This window comes from Dipteris shenzhenensis, chromosome 19 (genome assembly GCF_047967505.1).
Source record: "Dipteris shenzhenensis isolate YYH24624 ecotype China chromosome 19, Dip_SZ_1.0, whole genome shotgun sequence".
Taxonomy (NCBI): domain Eukaryota; kingdom Viridiplantae; phylum Streptophyta; class Polypodiopsida; order Gleicheniales; family Dipteridaceae; genus Dipteris; species Dipteris shenzhenensis.
The window spans coordinates 21185623-21194545 of NC_141614.1; positions in this window are offsets into that span (position 1 = coordinate 21185623).

Here is an 8923-nt window from a genome sequence, read left to right on the forward strand (position 1 = left end):
TATTGTAAACCTATTAAAATTTTCCAAAAAGTTAAATTAAAATACCCCTCCTTTTGAATGCACATGGTACAATACAATTTTATGAGGGGAATCCCCCAAGGATTTTTGCTAAGAAATTTCCCTTTGAAATTCCCAAACACTTTGCAAAGTTGCTATATGCAAAGTTTGTGCTTGGTCGTGAAGTGGACTTTGCCTCAGTGACTCAAGTACACGAGGAGCCATGTACACCATGCACCAGACCCATGGTAGCCGAACCTCCACAAAGTATCGACAGTCCAATGTCAAGTAAGTATAATATTTAAATTTGTCAAGTATTTACTTTGAAGAATTCCAACCCAACATCAATAAATAAGTTTGTATGTGACCTTATTGGACGTGTAGCCTCTGTCACAAGTGAAGACCTCTATATGAATATCAAAGAGGAAGTTAGACAGGAAGAACATGTCAAGCGAGATGTCACATTTAGGGTTGCAACTGTATGAGATGCAACTATGGAGCATCGACGAGTGCTGCAAGAACTTGAGTGGGTGAAAAGTGACAATGAAAGATTGTATGCATTATTATTTCAAACCGGCTTGCAACTTGATATCGACAATGCATACGTGGAGATGTGCATAATAGCAACCAATTATTCTCAAGAGGTGCATGATGCACAAGTCGCCTTGCAACATATCGATGAAGGGAGTGTAGTCTTGGAAATCAGTCGTGATTTTGTTGGCCTTGCCATGTGCAAACCGTCCATGATACCTGCAACATTACAATGCATCGTGGATGGGCCATGTTGTCCAATCTACCAAGATTGTTTTGACAAAGCCATAGGATTCTATGCCCTCCCTTGTGATCATCGGTTTCACCTTGTCTGTCTTGTGAATACTTTAAAGGTGAGAAGTGCATGTGCGGCATGCAATGCTCATGTGGCATGTGATTTGTATGACATGCTCGGCATCGGCGCAACCTACTCTCTTGATCTGAGGCTATGTACAATTTAAATGATAAGAAGAGGAAGAATTTTGTATACAAACATATTTATAATATAAAATTATTTTTTGGACATGTATTATCTATTTGCAATAATTGTTTTGAAGGTTTGTTACAATGGTGTATTGAATTAATATTCATGTTATTTTCAATTATGGAGGAATTTGTTTACAATGATAATGGAAATGGATCTTATTCTCATAAAGTGTAATATTTTTTTTTAGTAATCGAGCATCATTCATGGTGGTGATCCTCCTTGTTGTTCTCATGATCATCTCCAGCACCCTGCTTGGGGTGACCATTATTTGCAGTTGCTTGGTGATACTATGTCGCCATGGGCTACACATTTTTCTAGGGGCCCAGGGCACCCACCAACCACCCGTTGTCGCACGAGCCATGGCTAGAGAATAGTTTCTACTTAGTTTATTTTGATCCTCATCTTATATGCATGGAGCTCTCTCTTGGCTTATTTTTTTGTTGAGGCCATTTCGTATCGGACAATATATATGGCAATATATATCAGGCAATATATATTCCCATATATTTTGCTTATTTTTTTTATGGACTCATTTTGTATGGGTAGTGCCAATAATAATATTTCTGAACTATGGACACGCAATCTCCATGTCAAATTATTATTTTGAAGAGGCTGAAGTGTTTTATGTTGAATTGTCATACCTTTGAAGTAAAATTGTAAAAAATGCAATGTTTGTTGAAAATTGTTGAAGTAATTAATGTGGATGCATTAATTGTTGAAAATTATGGAAGTAATTGATGTGGATGCATTATTATTGTCATACTTTAAAGTGGAATTGTAAATAATGTAACATCTACTCCACTTAAACATGGTCTTCTCCACTTAATGTAACATCCTTCAGTCAGCTTGCACAACTACAAATAAGTGCAATTGTTGAAGTAATTATTATTGTCATAATTCAAAGTGATATAAAAATTCAATGTTAGTTTCACCATATGCACCCTTTGCAAAATCAGTTTCACCATACGTCAATTCAAAATTTAAAAAGGTGATTTACAATGCCTCAAAATAGTAATGTTGGACATCAGTTCCCAAAAAGATAGCAACAAGAGTTTGCAAGCCCTAATCTCTTAGTCCCTTGCATTTTGAAATTCTTCTATGCACATCACCCAAGAAATGCAACCTCCTTCTTAAGCGAGATCCAATGTATATCTGATGACAGACATTATGCATTATATTAATTTACCATGAGAGCCCTCTAAAATCTCCAAGACTTAATAACAATGTTAATAAACACCTTTTAGAGTTTCAGAACTCTAAAATCTCCAAGAGTTAATAACGGTGCCAATAAACACCATTCAGAATCTCAAAAAGCAAAAATGGTATAATCTTAAAGAACTTTATAATGGTGCTAATAAACACCTTGCAATAGTTAGAAAGATTTTTAAAGCAAACACCTTCAAATGATGTATCTTGATGGAGAGGGAAAAACAATTAAGTAAAATTTTTTTAGTTTTTATTTTGTTTTGTTTTGTTTTGTTTTATTTTGTTTTGTTTTGTTTTGTTTTTTTTTTTTAATTTTATTTTGTTTTATTTTATTTTTATCGTCGCCTCCGCACTGCCAATCTTTTGGACAAGAGAGGGAGGAAGGAGAGGAGAAGGGAAGAGAGAGGGATAGAAGGGAGGTGAAAGGGAAGGAAGAGGGAGAGGGGGAACGGAGCACAATGTGAGGGAGAGGGAGAGGGACGAAAGGAGGGGACCACGATGGGAGCGAGAGTAGAAGGAAGGACTAGAGTAGAAGGAAGAAGGAGAGAGGAGGGGAGAGGGAGAGGGAGAGAGGAAGGGAAGAGTAGACGAGGGAGTAATAATTTTTTTAAAATAAATTTAATTAGATAGGTAGGTGACGAGGAGGAAGGGAAGAGAATGGAGAGGAAAAGAGAGGAAAGAAGAGGGGGAAGGAATCAAGGTAAGGGAAGAGCAAGGGAAGGAGAGAGAGAGAGAGAGAGAGAGAGAGAGAGAGAGAGTCGCGTTGTTGCGATAGCGCAACGGTGGCAACAACAAGAACCACAAAAAACTCTCTTTTTTGGTCGCCCACCACTGTTGTGCTACCGCAGCAGTGGGACTCTCTCTCTTGGTGTGTGTGGCACCACCACACACTATAGAAGAAAGGGAGGGAGAGAGGAGACGAGAAGGAGGAGAGAGAGAGAGAGGGAGGGAGGGAGAGAAGGGGGGAGAAAGGGAGAGGGAGAGAAGGGAGGAGAAAGGAGAGGGAGAGGGAGAGGGGGAGGGGAAGGGGAAGGGGTGCGCAACACGAGAGAGAGGGAGAGGGAGAGGGAGCACAACACAATGCAAGGGAGAGGGAGAGGGAGGGAGGAGATGAAAAGGAGGAGAGAGAGAGAGGGGGAGGGAGAGAGGAGACGAGAAGAAGGAGAGAGAGAGGGAGGGAGGGAGGAGACGAGAAGGAGGCCGGAGAGAGAGGGAGAGAGGGAGGGAGGGAGGGAGAGACAGGGGGAGAAAGACGGAGGGAGAGAAGGGAGGAGAAAGGAGAGGGAGAGGGAGAGCGAGAGGGGGAGGGGAAGGGGAAGGGGAAGGGGTGTGCAACACAAGAGAGAGGGGGACGGAGCACAACACAATGCAAGGGAGAGGGAGCAGGAGAGAGAAAGGAAGGGGAACATGATGAGAGGGAGGGTGTGATTGAAAAGGGAGAGGGAGAGGTGAGAGTCAATATACTTCCCTCAAGAAATTCAAACTTCCCTCAAGGAATTCAAACTTTCCTTCCCCATTCCCCCCTTTTCCCCATTCCCCATTGCCCATTGCCCAATCCCCTGTTCCCCCCTCCCCCCCTGATTCCCCCCTTTCACTCGCCCCCCCCCCCTTCCCCCATTCCTCCCCCTCTCCCCTTTTCCCTCCCTTTCCCCTCCCCTTCCCCCCCTTTCCCCCTCCCTTTCCCTCCTTCCCCCCTTTCCCCCCCCCTCTCTCCCCTTTTCCCCTCCCCGTGCCTTTTCCTCCCCCTCCCCCTTTCCTCCTCCCCCTCCCCCCCCCCCTTTCCTCTACTCCATTCCATTAATTTCCTTTCTTCCCTACCCTCCCCAAGATAAATTTTTAAGGGTGAATATTTTCCCAAAGATGAATTTAGGAGCTTCTACAAACTAGTGTCGCTAATCTTTCAATCTTGAAATTTGATAAATTCGCCCAAAAATTAACATAAGTTTATCGTATGAGGTCCAATTTATCCCTCCAAGTACTCAAATCAATTGGCATGAGCCATCTAAAGTCATCTATAGGGTTAGAATTTTCAAATTTCAACTTATTTAATTATACTTAAACCAAATTTATAGGCTAATATTTGTAGCATGGCTAATATTTGTAACTCTACCCCATGCCCTAAATCCTAAACCCTGATCCCTATAGACTAAACCCAAATTCCTATATCGTAAACACTATTTCCTATAACTTAAACCCTAAAACCTATCCCTTAAATCCTAAATCCCATTCCCCCCTTCCTCCATCCCCCCTTTCCTCCCTTTGCCCCTTCGCCCCCTTCCCCTCCCTCCATTCCCCCTTTCTCCCGTTCCCCTCCCCCCCATTCCCCATTGAACCCCTATTCCCCCCTTTCCTCCATTCCCTGCTTTCCCCCATTTGCCCTTCTGCTCCCCCCATTCCCCCATTCCCCTCCCCCCTTCCCCCTTTCCACCCTTTCCCCTCCCCCCCCTTCCCATCCCACCTTTCTCCTTTTCCCCCCTCCCCCCCCCTTTCCCCTTCTAGTTTAGCTAATATTTCAAACTTGAAATTTGATAAATTAGCCCCAAAATTAACATAACTTCCTTGTGTGAGACCCAAATTTAGCCCTCTAAGTTCTCAAATCGATTGGCATAAGCCATATAGAGTCATCTATATGGTTAGAATTGTCAAATTCCAGCTTATAAAAAACGTGTGTAAAGTATCATGCCCATCAAGTATGAGCACATTCGAATGACACATCTCAGATTCTCATAACACTTGGTGAAAAACGGCCTTTGTGGCAAGTTTGACCATCCAAAGCATATACGATGGGTATGATAATTTACATGCACCTCAACATAGGTTGGATTCACATGTGTAAATTATCATGTCCATCAAGTATGAGTGCATTCTTATTACACATCTCAGATAGTTTCTTTTGGCGGTTGTGCATATTACTTGGTGAAAAACAGGGTTTGTGGCAACATTGACCATCCAAAGCATATCTGATGGGCATGATAATTTTTACATGCATCAAAATATGCAGGATTTATTCCTACACATAGTATCATGTCCATTAGGTATGTGCACGCTCGAATAACACACCTCAGATCGTGTTTTTTAGCAATGGTTGTGCATGAAACTTAGTGAAAAATAGAGTTTGTAGCGAGTTTGACCATCCAAAGCATATCGAATGGGCATGATACTTGGCACATAACTCAAAAAAGGTGAAATTGACACCAGTGCAAGGTATCATGTCCATCCGATATGTGCACACTTGAATAACACACCTCAAATACTATTTTTTGACAGTTGTGCATAATACTTGATGAAAATTTGGATTTGTGCTGGCTTTGACCATGCAAACCATATCCAATGGGCACGATACTTTGCATGCACCTCAACATAGGTTGGATTGACATGTGTGCAAAGTATCATGCCTATTGGGTATGAGTGCATTCGAATACACACCTCAAATACTATTCTTTGGCAATTGTGCATAACACTTGATGAAAAATGGGGTTTGTGGCATGTTTGACCATCCAAAGCATATCCGATGGACATGATATTTTTCATGCGTCTCTAATTATATTAGATTAATACATGTGCAAAGCATCATGCCCATCAGATATTAGAGCATTTGAATAATACACCTCAGATACTATTTTTTGGCGGTTGTGCATGACACTTGGTGAAAAACGGAGTTTGTGGCATGTTTGACCATCCAAAGCAAATCTGATGGGCATGATATTTTGAACGTGACTCAACATATATTATATTGATGTGTGCGCAAAGTATCATTCCCATTGGGTATGAATGCATTCGAATGATACACTCAGCTAGTCATGAGCCTTTGTTGGATTTCTTCCTCGTTTTTCTAGAGCCATGCTTCCAATAAAGGCTGTAAGAGAAACATACAAAATTTTATATAAGTTCTATGTATATTCACATTAGTAGCGACTTGTTTACCATAGAAACTTGGCACGGATAATCCACCTTTTGTGCTATGCAGAAACATAATATCAACATCAAAGAAAGAGACCCATCCAAATAAAAACAATAAAGAGAGAGATGCATTTACAAAGGGGAAGACAGAGAGAGAGAGAGAGACTAAGACTGAGTGACGGAAGATACTTTTGGAGGATTCTTGCTTCATTTGCATATTCATCTCCTCTTCTGTAAACAAGCTTGAAGGTAGCGGGTCTACTCTTTTCCTCTTGCACTTCGACTGTTCTCTGGTTCTTGCTCATTTCATGGTTTCTTCACACGTATACATCAACAGAAGAAGCAGCTAAAGTACTCATTCCACCATCCACGACCCGTCCTCAGTTATACTTCACGTGCCACTCGCCATCATTCAAATGACTTGTTATTGGAAAATACAAATACATGTAAAATAACTAAGTTCCAACTTGTATGCTTGTTACACCACCTCTTGAAATGTGCTTACAAGCATAAATAACATAGTACGTTAACCTACTTACACCCCAATAGACTTTGTACCACTTATGTGAATGTCCTAAACTAGCTCGATGGTTGTATGTGATTGAGCTTTGGAGTGTTTAATTTCTACATCACACTGGCCCGTACTTAATGTAATTGTTGTAAACCAGCCTAGTGGTTGGAACATGAAAGCAATCATGGCTAGTTCATGTCCAAACACTAGTTATGCAATTGGTTGAATAGAAATTAACAACAATATATTTTTCACTAGTTATGTGATTGACCTAACCCAGTCAGTGGTTGTTTGTGATTGAGTTTTGGAATGTTTAATTTCTACATTGGGTTGGCTTGAGCTTAATGTAATTGTCCTAAACCATTCTAGTGGTTGGAACATGAAGAAACCATGGTTGGTTTAGGTCAAACACCAGCTATGTGATTGTCCTAAACTAGCATGGTTGAATAGAAATTAACAACATTGTGTGATCATAGCAATTATAGGCACCTAGAGTCACACAAACTAATATAAGAAATGCAGGGGAAGAGTGTGGGAGGGTAGAAAGTCTCCACCATTTTAGATAAATTACTTAAGGGGAGAGAAACAATTTGCCACACCTAGGAAAATCCCTCTCCTACACCCTTCCTAACACTTAAAGCTCCCTTCCACCCCTATGATGAATCTTTTGTTGCAACCCCAATGCCCCTTCTACTTAATATTACCCAATGCCCCTTTTGCTTAATATTACCCAAGTCATGGCATCCATTATTTTCCTTGGATGTCCATATTGTACCATTCCACCAGCCATAGCTATGCCAAAAGGGAGTTGCAGGATGGGCAGCCAAGGAAAGCAGTCTTAATGAGGGGCTTTGAGAAAAGGCTAGATAGAATTGGTGCCATGAAGAGGGAGAGAAGCAGCTCCTAGTAGAGCACACAAGGTGCACCCTTCTTTTGGTTCTCTTGCCGACCCATCATCCAACTACCATTCCAAAAGGGAATAGCAAGGACCTTCAAGCTTCCCAAGGAAGATAACATGTCACATTCATGTCTTAATGAGGGGCTTCTAGTATTCACAATGTATCTGGAGACTACCATGAAGGGGTAGAGACCAAGCCTATTTGGAAGGGCCCTTTTTCATGCCTATCCATTTCCCTTTTCTTGAAGGTAAGGGAAATGGGAGGTCAGAAGGTTTTGGGGGTCTCTCATAACATCGCGGTTCAGGCAAGCCCATCCATGGTGGATAGCCAAGGTTTTTCCATAGTCATGGCTCATACCATTCCAAGTATTGATCCAAGGCACTAGTAGCCCTTCTTTTGGTTTTGAGAAAGGCTAGTAGGCTTGATGGCAAATGGTTCTAGTCTTGGTAAGAGAAGAACACATTATAGGTCCATAGATGTTGTGTGTCTTGGAGCTAAGACTAAAGACACTCAGAGCATCTGAGTAGCTATAATGTGGACTTCCTTTACCTAGGTTGAGTTCTTTCATTGCCTTGAAGGAAGTTGTGATGAAGAAAACTGTGCTCAATTATGAGGTGCTTGTATTGTCCTCAACTACTCATGCACCCTCGAGCATAGGGAGGTATGCAAAATGAGGAATGTTGGAAGTTGGGACAACCAAACTCAGTGTGATCATAGATGTCAATGATGATGATGAGTGGTGGATTCGATGATGATGAGTGGTGGATTCTCTTGAGATCCTTGATGTAATATTGGTGGTACTATCGGTTAATGACTAGTCACCGGCATGGCAACTTCTTGGGCTTGCATGGAATTTGCTATGCTTGAGGTATTTTTTGATTATTTTTAGTGCAATTGATTACCAGTAGCATGTCATTAAATACTGGCTCATTGAAGCTGTTCATCACAAGCATCTCCTCCTCCTCATCACCTAGCTCAAAACTCTCCTCACCAAAACTCATATCAACACATGGCAAGAAAAAACCAAAAACAGATGGAGTACTTACAATCTTTGTATTGCTAGTATTTTGAAATAATGAAGCATGAAGTCATTTTCATGCTTCTGTGTCGAGAGCACACCTCATTCCAACTTTGAAAGGTGCCACCATTATTGTTGGAGATGGTGATTGAAGATTTATAGGTTATGATTAAAAACAAGCCCGTTGCCAAACCTGCCTCTAAGACCCCAAAGGACAAGCATGCCTCCAAGACCCCTAGCTCCACATACAACCAAAATAAGAGAATCTACTATTGTTTTGAATTGTACTCTTCTTTCATAAGTAGTTCTACAATAGGCAATAAACTAGTAGGGATGCGCCTTTGATAATGAAAGTAACCCCTCAATTTATACCT